The sequence below is a fragment of the Stegastes partitus genome, unplaced genomic scaffold, assembly GCF_000690725.1.
Source record: "Stegastes partitus isolate 25-593 unplaced genomic scaffold, Stegastes_partitus-1.0.2 Scaffold1082, whole genome shotgun sequence".
NCBI classification, from domain to species: Eukaryota; Metazoa; Chordata; class Actinopteri; family Pomacentridae; genus Stegastes; species Stegastes partitus.
Window position 1 is genome coordinate 127,174 of NW_007578813.1, and position 13,194 is coordinate 140,367.

Here is a 13,194-nt window from a genome sequence, read left to right on the forward strand (position 1 = left end):
TTCACAACTTTATCTCACGTTCGAGCGACAAAAACAAACACAACAGCTGCTCTGTGGCGTCCAGATCTGTTCCTGGTGGGCCGGTTCTGATCCGCCGAGGTCATACCGGATTCTGGGGTTCTGGTCGGCTCCACCGGTTCTACCTGTGAGGGTCTCTGCTGCACATCATGTACCAATCAAATACCGCCGGTGCTTCTGGGAGCCGGGCGTCATGGCAACAGGGACGGTGTTACAGCAGAGGGATCCACCGGGTTTAAAGAACCGCTTAGAGTCCACAGAACCAGAACCGTATACACTTTAAAGACAGAAACCCAACGCTTTGAAGAACCTCAGAACTTCCAGACGTGTAAAAACAAACCGACATGCAGTTTACTGAGTGACTAAACGTCACGTCATCCACTGACGGGGGTTTAGGCACCAGAACCACTCGTTCAGTTACATCATCAACACACTCAGTTTCCCACAATGCACCTGGAAACGTGGTTCAGCCAGAGGGCACCAGCAACAGCATGTCCCATCATGCATCACAAAGAAGGAGGACAGACGGACCAGAGACGGCCGAGGCTGGAGGCGTTTACACGGACGTCTGACGCTATAGTTTGTAGTATTAAGAAGTATGTGGCACAAAACAAAAGAAAAAGGTTATTTTAATTTATTAATTTTGGAAATACGCTCAGTACAACATGAATTTATCACTAAAATGCCGTCGGTTCGCCACCATCCATCTGAAATGTTTTACCGTAATTTTCAGACTATTGAGGCACCTGAATATAAGCCACGCCCACTAACTTTAAAAAGAAAACCAGTTGTGTACATCTACAGGCTGCACTTGTCTCTAAGCTGCAGGTGTCCACGTTGTAACATGAGATATTTACACAGAAAGACTTTTAATTAAATACGTACCGCTAACATACACAAACATTGTAAATGCTTTTTTCTGAACAGTTCCTGCAACACGGCTGGTTAAGAAAATAAAAACTCCAGCAGCCTCCCAGTAAAAGTCACTGATCGCTGTCTTCATCTTCCTCCTAAAACCACTAAAGTCGTCTTCTTTGGTGTCGGAGTTGCAGTCTCAGAATTACTTCGTCACTTCCTCAGTCTCTCTTTCGTTGTCGCTCTCAATGTCAATTTGGTCTCGAGGCAAATTCAGAAAACTCGTAAAAATCCATAAATTAGTCTCATCATTGTTTAAGCCGCAGTGTTCAAAGCCTGTGAAAAAAGTAGCAGCTTATAGTCCAGACATTACGGTAACTGAGCAACAGCGGAGACGTGACTGTTAGCGCTGATGCTCTGGTAGAGTCCGACGGAGTTCATCCACGAGGTCCAGCAGCTGCAGACGAGGAGGGTCCACACTACGGCTAACCAACCTCTAGGAAGAAAAGAAAGCTCCAGGAACTGCTGTAATTTAGGAAAGCTGTCGTTTTATTTCATGTTTCATTTCGTCCACAGACGAAGTCAACAAGACCAACGTCTGACCAGTCGTCTGAGCTAAACGTCATAACCAACAAGGAACATTAAGGTTTTCTCAAACTTTGCCATTTTCCTGATCTGCTTGAACGCTTTAAAATGTTCATCTGAACCCTTTCATCCACTAAACTCCTAAACCCTCACAGAGCCTGTGTTCACGTTCCAACTGAAGCTGGAGAACCTCGTTCAGGAGAACCAGGAAGTACCACAACCACCAGCGGTTACACCAACGAGCTCAAACCTCCGCAGCCGGTTCAGCTCAGAGGCCGTCCAGGTTTGTGCTGTTCACGCAAAGCTGTGGTGAAACACAAGCCTCAGGTTCCTGCAGTGGAACCTGGATGCATGAAGTCTGAGGGTTCCTTCACTTTGGGCAAAGATCCAGAGGTTCCTTCAGAGATCCATCCTGCACCGATAAAAACTCCAACCTCCAGACTTCTGTCGGTATGTTCAGGTAGCGTCTCTGCAGGTCTGTTTGTCTTTAAATACAGAAATCCAAAGTCTCGGCCACAGTGGCGTCGCTGCTGATCTGAAGAAGAACCTGGTGGTGCAGAGACGGAACCAGAAACAGAACAAGACGGACCTACCGGAGCTTCATGGACTAAATGTCTGCTGCACGTTTGAAACAATAAATTTCCCTCAAAACCTGAGAACAAAATTGAAAAAAAAATGTCTTCCAGAACCTGGAGGAGGATCTCTGTGACCTGGACGGAGCTGGACGGACACGTTCCCTAAAAACCATCGACTTCAGTCGTAAAACGGTCGAACAAACTCGTATGTCTGATCGTATTACAGCCTAAAGGACGTCTAACGTTCACCGTCCAGCCCAGCGGCTGAAGCGATGTGCTGAGCAGACAAACTGAGAGCTGATCTTTGTTCTGATGGAGGAAGCAGATCGGATCAGAACTAAATCAGAGCACAAAGCATCCTTTCTACCATCAGGTCCGTTCAGGTTATTTATTGCTGCATCACAGTTAACAGAATCAACTGCAGACCAGCTGCCGCATTCATGGGAATAAAAGTATTTTACCTTCTAGCCGAAACACAAACAGACCGACTGTGGTGTGAAGCTGCAGCAGTAAATTCTCAGGAAGCTGTTCGATCAGAGAGGTCCAGTGTTCACGACCCTGATCGGCCCAAATCCAACTTATTTTCCAGGCTGTTCATGAAACTTTCTGCTGCATCACGTCGAAGCCGAACAAATTCTCAAACGCTGCCGTCAGGAAACGTCATCTACAAGATAAATAAGTTGAATAGAAGCTCTTTGTGTGACTAATGCTGATCAAACAGTCGGTTCTGGTTAAAGGATCAAACCAAACTGACTAAAGCGATCCTACTCTGTTGCGTAACTTCAGCCTTTTAGGGTTTCGTGGTTCTTTGGTGGCGGTTTAAATTAAAAATAACGGCACCAGTTGCGTAACCGCCTGGTTTCCTTCACTTGTGATCAATATTTAATTCGGACGTGAAAGCAGTGTGACCGTCAGAAGCGGGTCAGTGGAGCTGAGGAGGAGCGTCACATGAATCTGGATGTGTGTTCGGCACATAAACGCAACAAAAGACACGTTTGTCTCGGACTCGGTTTCATAATAAGACATTGTGACATGATCTGGTGTTTGTTTCATGTTGATTTGGCTTCACTCATGAAACGCTGACTGGAGACGTTCACTTTCTGTTGTAATGATGTGTTTGATTAACGGTTTCTAATGAAAGCATCAAAACGTTTCATTACGTCATCGAACCAACGAGGAACGAAGGAAAGTCTGCGACGAGAAAAAGATCATTTTAAATTACAAACAAAAATCAGATGAAATTGTTTCCACGTCACAGTTACAGTCATGACTCCATAATCGACCCTTAACAATCCTAAACCTGCTATCTGACAGGTTTGTAGGAAAAACCAACAGAACCCATAAAAACAGCCTTAACATAGCGACAGCCTTGGATTCTGACTCTGACATGACGTTTAATGTCACCAATCAGGATGACGGCGTATTATCTGACTGAACAATCCCACAGATTGGATGTAAACATGGATGGTAACGGTGGAGCGTATCCGCCACTGATGGAGGAAACAGAAGTGTGAGCGCTAACTAAATTAGCATCGGGCCACTTCCAACCCAACAGGGCACTGCCCCGGGGTGGAAGTGTCCCCCGAATATTTGAATATTCATCATTAATTGGATCTGTGTTGATCAGACTGTCATGAAAAGACCAGATACAGGTCGCATAGGAGTGCTCTAACAATACACGAGTTATTATAACAACTATGAACAATGAATATTAACAACTAATGAGCCTTCCAGCATCAAGCCCTCCTTGTATCTGGACCTCCGTCTTGACAATCCGACAGCCTTGATATCCGACATAAAAGAAGGTTTTACATTTAGTGTCGGATTCTCGAGTCACGACTGTTTTTCTGCTTTTATTTCAGTCGCTGTTTACATTGTTTTGGTCGCTATCGGTGGGTAGTTATGGGTGGTTTTAATCACGTTTTCGTTCTGTCTCCAGTTAGTGTTTACTGTTTTTTATTTTTGGACACAGTTTACGGTAATTTTAGCTGTTTACTGTTACTTTGAGTCATTGCTGTCATTTTCATTCCCTGTTTGTTGTCTTCAGACGCTGTTTACTGCCGTTCCAGCAGCGTTCAGTCGCTGCGTTGCTGTCGTTTTTAGTTGCTGTTTATGATCATTTTCAGTTAAAGTTTACTGTTGTCTTCAGTCACAGTTCGTGTCATTTTTGGTGGCTGTTCACTGTTTTTGTTGACATTTGCTGTCAATTTCAGTTGCTGTTTCCTGTTGTTTTGGTCGCTATCGGTGGGTGGTTATGGGTGTATTTAGTCACATTTTAGTTCTGTCTTCAGTCACTGTTTACAGTTTTTTTTATTTTTGGACGCAGTTTCCGGTTGTTTTAGCTGTTTACTGTTACTTTGAGTCGTCGTTTTCGGTCACTGTTTGCTGCTGTATCTGCTGTTGTGTCATTTCGCTGTTCTCTGTTATTTTCATTCCCTGTTTATGTTGTCTTCAGACGCTGTTTACTGCCGTTCCAGCAGCGTTCAGTCGCTGCGTTCCTGTCGTTTTTAGTTGCTGTTTATGATCATTTTCAGTTAAAGTTTACCGTTTTCAGTTGCTTTACTTTCGTTTACTAAAGCTTGTGCTCACCGTCGCTGTTTAAAGTTGTTTTTTTCTGTTTTCATGCTTGTTTTCAGACACTTTAACTGTCATTTTCAGTTGTTGTTTACTGTTGTTTTCAGTCACTGTTTGTCTTTTTCACTGAGGTTAGAGGTCGCCACCTGTTGCTGCTGCCCCCTAGTGGCCAATCAGAGCACACGCTCCAGCTCATAATCAGGCCTGTTAGCATACAGTCCTGGTTTGTATTCCAGATTAAAGCCTCAACAAACACCATCTCTGTGGGTTTAAACCTGCGACTCGGTGTGAACAGCGCCTCCTGTCAGCCGGGAGCGGCGCTGCGACGCTGAACTTAGTGACAGTAAGGACTCGGTCCATCCTGAGGATTTGGGTTTTAAACATTCATGAACCTCAGTCACGTAACGTTCAGACTCTCAGCTGCTTCACTCCCGTGATCCTTTTATCTAATGACTAAATATGTTTTCTGATAATCATCTTTTGTTCGGGTCACTACGGAAATGAGAGAATCAGTCTGAGTGCATCCCGCCCTGATTGTTCACCTTTAATCCTGCTGATGAGTTACTGTCTAATGGATCATCACCGCCTGAACGTCTCCGGACCTCCAGTGACCCTGCGGTTCCTCCCTCCACATGTTCTGCGCTCAGAATAAATCATCCTCTGCGCTCACATTCCCTCTGCTCAGCGTCTCTCTTCCCCCCGATGGACTCGCTGCCCTCTGCTCGTCGCTGATGTTTACCGCCGAGCGACTGGATGCTGTCAAGGAATAAATAACCGTCGCATCGGGTGACGGCTTGATGAGACGTAATTAGGCGTGCCGGCTGGAGATTAATCACGAGAAGTCTGCCGTCTTAAAGCATCGTTCTCTGGGAGGCAGTCTGGGATTAACGGGAGGCGACGGGAAGATGTGCAACACACACTCCACACACTCCGTATAATGGCACCACAGTGACGGACGGTTCTGGTGTCACACGTCCTGCTCAACGCGCTCTACACTTTGATTTTCAGGGACCGTGTTGTCCTTGGCTTCAAACTCCCCGAATAAAGGTCATCATATCGCTGCTGGAGGAGGTTTTCTGCACATCTTTCAGAGCAGATTTTCCTCCGACCTGAACCTGAGACCAGATCCAGCTGATCAAACTACACCATCGATCCCACATTGTGCTGAGTGGCTCTGAATCCGTCACAGACTCACAATCCTCAGCAGCGTTTAGAAAAGTTGGCAGAAATACAGAGCAGGAAGGAGAGCAGCGAGACGGATCAGCCGGTGACAAAACAAGACAAGCCCGGTGGACGTGTGAGCGAGCGGAGCCGTCCTACCTCAGTCCGTCGCTGCTCCTCTCCAACATCCTGCTTCGTCGAGCGGCTCTCAGTCACTCCAGGCTGAGCCGGCGGTTTGCAGCGACTCGTCCAAACGCTGAGCGACGCGCAGCTCGACAGCCGGAGCTCTGGAGCCTCGGCGGCAGCAACATCCCTCCCATCCAGCCTGAATTAATTAAGCCTGTTTCCTCTCTGCCCTCCCTCTGTGGTTACAGCTCGCTCTGCTGATCCACAGCTGCTGCTCTTCCTCTGCTGCTGCCGCCTCTTCCAACGCACTCAATAACCACATTACTGGAGGCTCTCATTCAATTGTGAGTTTAGGGAAAGGACAAAGCACAACAGGTGTCGAGCAATTTAAACGAGCCCAACAAAAGACATCATCCGTTAACCGTCTGAAGCCAAAAGGTTCAGAGATTCAGCAGGATGACACCAGAAACTACAAACAATCCACAGATTTACGTCTCTGCTAAATGAACAAACCCTGTGTCACCAAATCTAAGATCATCAATTCACTTTATTCTTGAATTCTCATTTAAAAAGTCTCCATGAATAAAAACACCTGCAACAGATTCTGTTAAAAAAAATAAAATCCAACCAAGAAGCTGTTTGATTCTTTGGATTTTCAAACTTCCTTCAGTCTTTCCAGCTCTCTCAGAAAAATTAACCAAATCTAAGCTAAAAATTATAATTTAAAAATACTTTACAGTGAGATAAACTTCAACGATCCACAAGCAGGAAGCGCACAACATAAATAATTATATAAGAATACACAAAAAAAAGCACGCAGCGAAAAAAAAGAACACAATGCAGCAAATTCACCAACAAAAACAAACATTTGCACCACATTCTGTAAAAAAATACCAAACACGTTTAAAGCAGTGTTTCCTCAGAGAGCCAGAGAGGAGAACAAACCTCCTGGATCAATAAATAACTGCAGCGTGGCTCAGAACCAGAGTCTAAACCAGTCCGACTCTGATCACGTCTTTCATCAAAATCACTTCATATTCTACACGTCTCGGTCAAAATGTTGCCAAAAGTAGAATTTTGACTCAGGAAAAGAAACAAAATTTTGTGTTGCCACGAGGACGAGGTGATACGGCCAAAAATATTTATTATGATGTAAATGAGAACATTTGCGATAAAACTGATGCCAGACAAAATACTTAAAAACTGCACAACGTTGTTGGCGCTAATAAAAAAAAAAACACTTCCTTTTCCATTTAACAAGCTGCTGTTTTTGATGTCATTAAAGCTGTAATGCACCAAAATCAGTCGTGCATAAGTTGTAAATTGCTTGCTGACGATTTGTTTATTCAAAAAGCATTTTTGACTGATCCTGAGCAGAACAATGCAGAGTCCACAACAGTACAGTAGAGCTGCTTTCCGACATAAAACTTAGCAGCCAGTTTCGTTGGTCTCACGTCAGCTGAGTGGCGCCAATGTTTAGATCTCAGAAATGCTACCCGGACATCACCACAACAACCGAATACTATGATATCCGGGTCCAGCCCTACTGGGTCGGTCGATGCACTACGTTCATCCTCCTCCTCGGTGCTTCTCGCTCCGTTTGTATTAGAAAACAACAGCGCTGCATGTTTCACTTAAATTTTATCGCGATGTTTCAATTTCATATCATCCCCTAACATTACACCGGTGTTACCGTGCACAGTATGATATGACCCAGTTGCCATGACGATGTTCCACCATGCTGGATGTATCTCCAACACCTGGCTCCTCTGTTCTCTGGTTCTGATCACTGATGCATTTATTTATTGATCCAGTCGGTTGGGTTTTCCTCCCGCGATCTTTTTGGACAAATTTTGACTCATTTTTAATAATCTTGAGTTTTGAGTTGTCGTGGCTTCGCGGTTCCACAGTGGAACGCAGAATGTTTTAGATTTTTGCATAATCTGGATGCAAATATGTGTGGGTTTATTTATTTTTTTGTGAATTATAAATAAGACGTGGACAATACCAGGGTTCTCTCCAGCGTTATAACAGTAACGGCCCGTTAACGCTGCTGCCTGAGAAGCTGCGCTGCACATTGAGCCGATACGTTGTGCTCGAGGGTACGTAGCGGGAAAATATTTAACAACAAGCGCTGATGGAGTTCCACAACCATCGTCTTCGCTGCTAATGCTGCTATTCGCTAGCGTATGCGCCGCTTCACGCGACGACTCCCCCCGTGGTACACGAGGACCCTGAATAACAATTTCTGTTTTTAGCATACATCAGGACTTTTTCCTGACAGACTGAGATTGTTTTTGTGTTTTTACAGTTTCTGGCTGATAAATATTATTTTTTATTTCCTTTTTCTTTCAAACTGGCAGCTGGGTTTTGAGCTACTGAGAATTTAAGTCAAGTATTGCAACCTGCTGTAGAGCTACACAATGTTTAATGGCACCAAAGACCATCAAACAAACAGTCCAGAGACTCGATCACACTAAACGGCACCAACGTGGCCTCGGTCAGACCAGCTCAACGCGCTCGAGGAGGTCTTTGAAGCAGAAACGTCGGCCGAACGTGTCAGAGCTGGAGAGACGAGCTGCTGAGCTGCTGCATGGTCTTCCTGCGCGACGCCCACACGTGCACGCTGCACTTCCTGTGCCACACGAGTGTCAAGGTGCAGACGTGCTGCTGTTAACCAACGACCCGCTGTGATTGGTTGTCTCAGTCCACTCGGCCCGCTGTGTTTCTCACCGTCCTGCTCGGCCTGGACCGAGCTAAAAGAGGCAGATCTCAGAGCAGCGTCGCATCATTTCCCTCTCAGCCCCTTCAAAGCTCCTCATGTTTCCATCCTCCTGTCTCCTGGAAGTCACACCGAGCTTTAAAACGGCAAAAGCGAGCAGCAGTCGGACAAAGACTAGCAGCCAAACACGGGATGGGAACTCCGTGGAAAACAGAAAAGCCTGCAGGGCCCGAGCTAATCTTTAAAGGGAAGCCGGCCTCTCTGAGCAGCCCAGAGGAATGCGATTGTGTCGAGCAGCAAAACACAAAGAATGTCTGACATCCACTGATAAGTTTCAGGGCTGTGGATGGAGGATCTGAGGAGGAAGCTGGTGGTGCAGCTGCAGCCGAAAGGTCACATTCTGCTCAGTGAAACCAGAATATCAGCGAATTAACAGGGTTTAAGGCGCAGCGGTGAAAAACAAACAGCCTGCAGCCCAATGTGAGGCGCAGACGGCGGTAAAAATAGACCAGCGTTTGATCAGAAGCAGACTGTTCTCGTCTGACATCTCGGCTGCACTCAGACCCAGAATAGCTCAATTACAGGCTCCTTAAAAAGATCTTGTGACGAATTATGTTTTAATCAGCCGCGGCCTGGACGGGCTTCACTGCAGACTTACATCTTCCAGAGCAGGAGTTAAATATTCACACATCCAGATCTGAAACAGCCTCATCCAACCAGCTGGTGGCTGCTCGGACCATCTCTGGAGAGAAGTTCAGCATCCAGGATTAATCCGTTGTTAGATTCATGCAGAAACTAAAATTTAATGATGTTTCAGTGGTTCTACAGTCAGGTTGTGTCTCCTCTACCTGAACACTACTGGAGAGCTTCAGACGGTTCACACTGATCAATAAAACGATTCTGATTGTCGTGGAAAAACTAAGTTCACTCTAAAAGACTGAGTGTCTGAGCAGAGTTTTGAGCTTTAACCAAGAAAAAGACGGTTTTCAAAGCCGATCAAAGCCTTCAACATCAATATAGCAACAGTTCATGAGGCTTTTAATTAAGCTAACTAATTAATTGTGTTTTTTAGAGACATTTCTAACTAATAAACATGATCAAGTGACGTCCAGTTTCTCCAAAAATGAACTTTCTGTTGCAATTGAATCACAAACAACCAGTTTTCTGTGCAGGTGTCCTCAATGTCACGATATTATTATGACTCTATTGTAGCTCCTGCAGTCACTTCTAACTACAGTATTTAAAGCAGAACCTCATCAGCTCCTGTAAAGTCTTTCCTGAACATTGACACATGCACAGATTTAGTTTTTTCTTAAGAAGGAATTCTGCACCGTTTTAGTTTTTAAATGTTTGGTGAAAACGACGTCAGATTTTTTCCGACGTTGCATCGAGAACGTCCCTCTTCGTCACCATATAAACAAACAGGAGGCAGAGTCCAAAACGCATCAGCTTAGTTTCCAGTGACTGATTTAGAGAGAACAAACCAGGCTGCATTGTGCAATATCGTCCCCCGAAAACGGGTTTTCTGTTACAAATGAGTCACGCAGAGTTATCTACGCAGATCCGTCTTTGTTGGCTGCATATTACGCTTTCAGTTCCTAACAAAGTTTCACTATCTGCAGCAGAACCCGACCGGCTCTGACAAACAGAAAGTGAACCCGAATAACAAACCTCCTCTACAGTTTCCACGACTAACTGCTGTGTCTGTTCATCAAACCTGGACTCGGGGGCGTCGAACCGTCCGGCGGTGAGATGAGAGGACATCAGGCCGGTTTCATCGCAGGGAGAAACAGCAGCTTCAGAAGCTCCAAACGGGACGAGCACAGCGTTCGACTTTAACGACGAAGGTTTGAAGGTGGCGAGTCGAGTCGCTCTCCGTTGTTAAGCTCTGAGATCCTCCGAGTGTGAAAAAGCTCCACGTGGGTCTGAGCAGCCGGTTTCACTTCCTCTAAACTTCACACGTTTTGTCTCAGAGGTGGAAACTGTCTGCACAGACCCCAGCAGCATGTACAGTTGTGGGCAAACAGCCTCGCACACATCTGCAACACATCTACAACACATCTACAACACATCTGCATCACAACAACAAGAGGCGGAAACAAACAGCCCAGAGACAGACAACAACACTTCTTCTCCTCCAGCAGCACATTCGGACGTTTTTCATGGAAACTATTAGCAGCAGCAGCAGCAGCAGTCATCCCTCCCCGTCTGTCCGGCCTACTCATCCAGCTCCATTCATCTGCACCAACACCTCCCCCACAGAGAATGAATCAAAGGCTTCAGGAGAATCAGCTCTCCTCAGCCATCGGCAGCATTTGTGCACATTTCATAATGGAGCACACTCAGGCTGTAAGTGGCTGACGACTCAATTACCGACCGCAGTGGGCTGATTTGGCTCTTTTTTTAGTGGCCTTGACATCAAGCATTCACTCCTCCATCAGCCGGCAGGCGTTTCTGAGAAGCACCGAGTTTGATTCGATGCAGCTCATCTGAAAGCTCAGGACTTCTGACTGAACACGGCAGCATTCAGCTGAAGGTTCGATGAGATGGACAGAAACGAGGCAGAACTCTGCACCGACGTGTCATTTCTAAGAAAAACACCAGCTGGACTTTACTTCGACTGAAGACAAAGTTCTGCAAACTTCTAATCCGAAGTGAGAACGTGAACACGTCTTTCACCTGTTGTTGCAATAAAACATGTCCGTCCTGTTATCATAAAGCTTGTGGGAGTCCAGCTAATAGACACCATGACAAAGTCTTCTGTGGCCATTCATGACCTTTGGGAACCAAACTACCGTCCCCTTAAACAGGAGAAGCTACAGCAGGAGTTCTACTTTTGTTTGAAACATCTGACGGCAGTTTTTCCCAAATGAGACGTTTGTAGGCAACTACAGACGTAAACGATGAAATGAGCTCTGATTTACACGATCATTTGTTTCCTGTAATCGGTTTTGATCGTGATCCTCTGACAGCTCAGGAGGCTGCAAGGTGGCTCAGTGGTTAGCACCATCGCCTCACAGCAAGAAGGTTGTTGGTTCGTGTTCCAGGATCTTCCTGCGTGGAGTCTCCATGTTCTATACGGTACACCAGAGAACCATCCAGTATGTTCCCTTTGGTACACCAACACCACCCAGTCCTGCTGCTCCGGGTCCGGTTTCCTGGTCGCATGATACCATCTGAAACAGTTTGTCCTCCGTGAGAGCAGCCGAGCACTGAAAGTCAACAGAGACGGTATGTGATGGTGTTTCTATGGAAGTTCATTAAAGAATCAACAGCACAGGTCGTATTTTAACACATGAAGAAGACTCTCGATCCGTTGGTCTGCTGAACGCCGTCGGTGGACCGAGCAGAGATATTTACCGACACTAAACACATGAAGTCTCTGCTGCAGGAAAAGGCTGACCACCTAAAGTGGTTTTGATTTACTGTAAAGGCTTTTGCAGAAATCCATCGTGGGGTCTGCTCCGGTGCGTCCAGCCCGGCTCTGATGTATGCAGCCGGTCCAGATGCATCACAGAGAGCCAATAATCAGGTTCAGATCTGGAATATTGAGCAGCTGGACTTCCTCTGGGGAGTCGAGGCATTAGGAGGAGTTAACGCTGAGCAATCACACGAAACCTGCTTCTGATTCGCTCAGAGAGGAATCTACTGGAGTTATGTTCTCCCAGAAACACATCGAAGCCTCACGGATCCTGAGATGGAGTCAGCAGCATCAGGATGCGTGCTCTCTGGATGCAGCATGAGGCAGGTTTTCTCTTCATCAATTAGCTAACAGGCTCCATCGGCGAGGCCTGGACCAGGTTCCTCAGCTGCTAATTCATGCACAGGCTTCACACTTGTGGTTAAAAGGCGGAGAATCTGAGAATCAATCGATCGATCGACTTCACCTCGTGGAGGACGTGACATTTGCTCGGCCAATTACAGCCTGTCAGGACGTTCTGTCATCGAGGAACTTCAGCTCACAGATATTATTCCTCTGAACATGTAGGTTCACAAATATCTCCAATGAACGTCACAGAACATCAAAGAACTGATAAAAGACCTTGAAAGTCAGACCACAGACCCAGAGCAGCTGTTAACTGCTAGAATGATGTTAACTATTATTTTAGAATCACAGTTACGTCGATGTAGAAATTAAACACCTCGGAGGATTTAAGAGGCGCCGCTGCTGCAGGAAAACAAAGGAATGATTGTTTCTTGCTATTTATATGCAAATTTCATCCAAACAACATTAACGAGTTCTACATGTCCTAAAGCCTGCTGATGAATTTTGAGGGTTCTTCATATTCAGTAAACACATTCGATCCCTTTACAGCAACAGCATCACGTTAAAGTTCAACAGCACCTATTTATCTTATGCAAAATTAAAAACTAGCAGCTTTGTTTCACTTCACTAAAGATTCACGTCCTACAGGATGAACCAGTGCAACTAAAGTCACACAGTTCATCACTGAGATTTCAATACGTCCACTTTTATCTCTGATGAGACTCGATCCTCAGTCTGGACGACACCAAACACCAAAACTCTGGAGAAATGATCCAACATCGTTCAGCTGCTCTTTGCTGGAGGGGTTGTGT

At 45.7% G+C, this 13,194-nt stretch overlaps 1 protein-coding gene across 1 annotated transcript in view; it reads right to left on the reverse strand.

Annotated features, from left to right (window-relative positions):
* dgkg (diacylglycerol kinase, gamma) overlaps window positions 1-10,384 on the reverse strand; it is a 121,064-nt gene extending 110,680 nt beyond the window's left edge. Inside the window, exon 1 of the mRNA XM_008295897.1 lies at window positions 10,334-10,384. The gene's annotated coding sequence lies outside the window, so the exon portion shown is untranslated. The remainder of the gene's footprint in view (window positions 1-10,333) is intronic.
* Window positions 10,385-13,194: the final 2,810 nt, after the last annotated feature.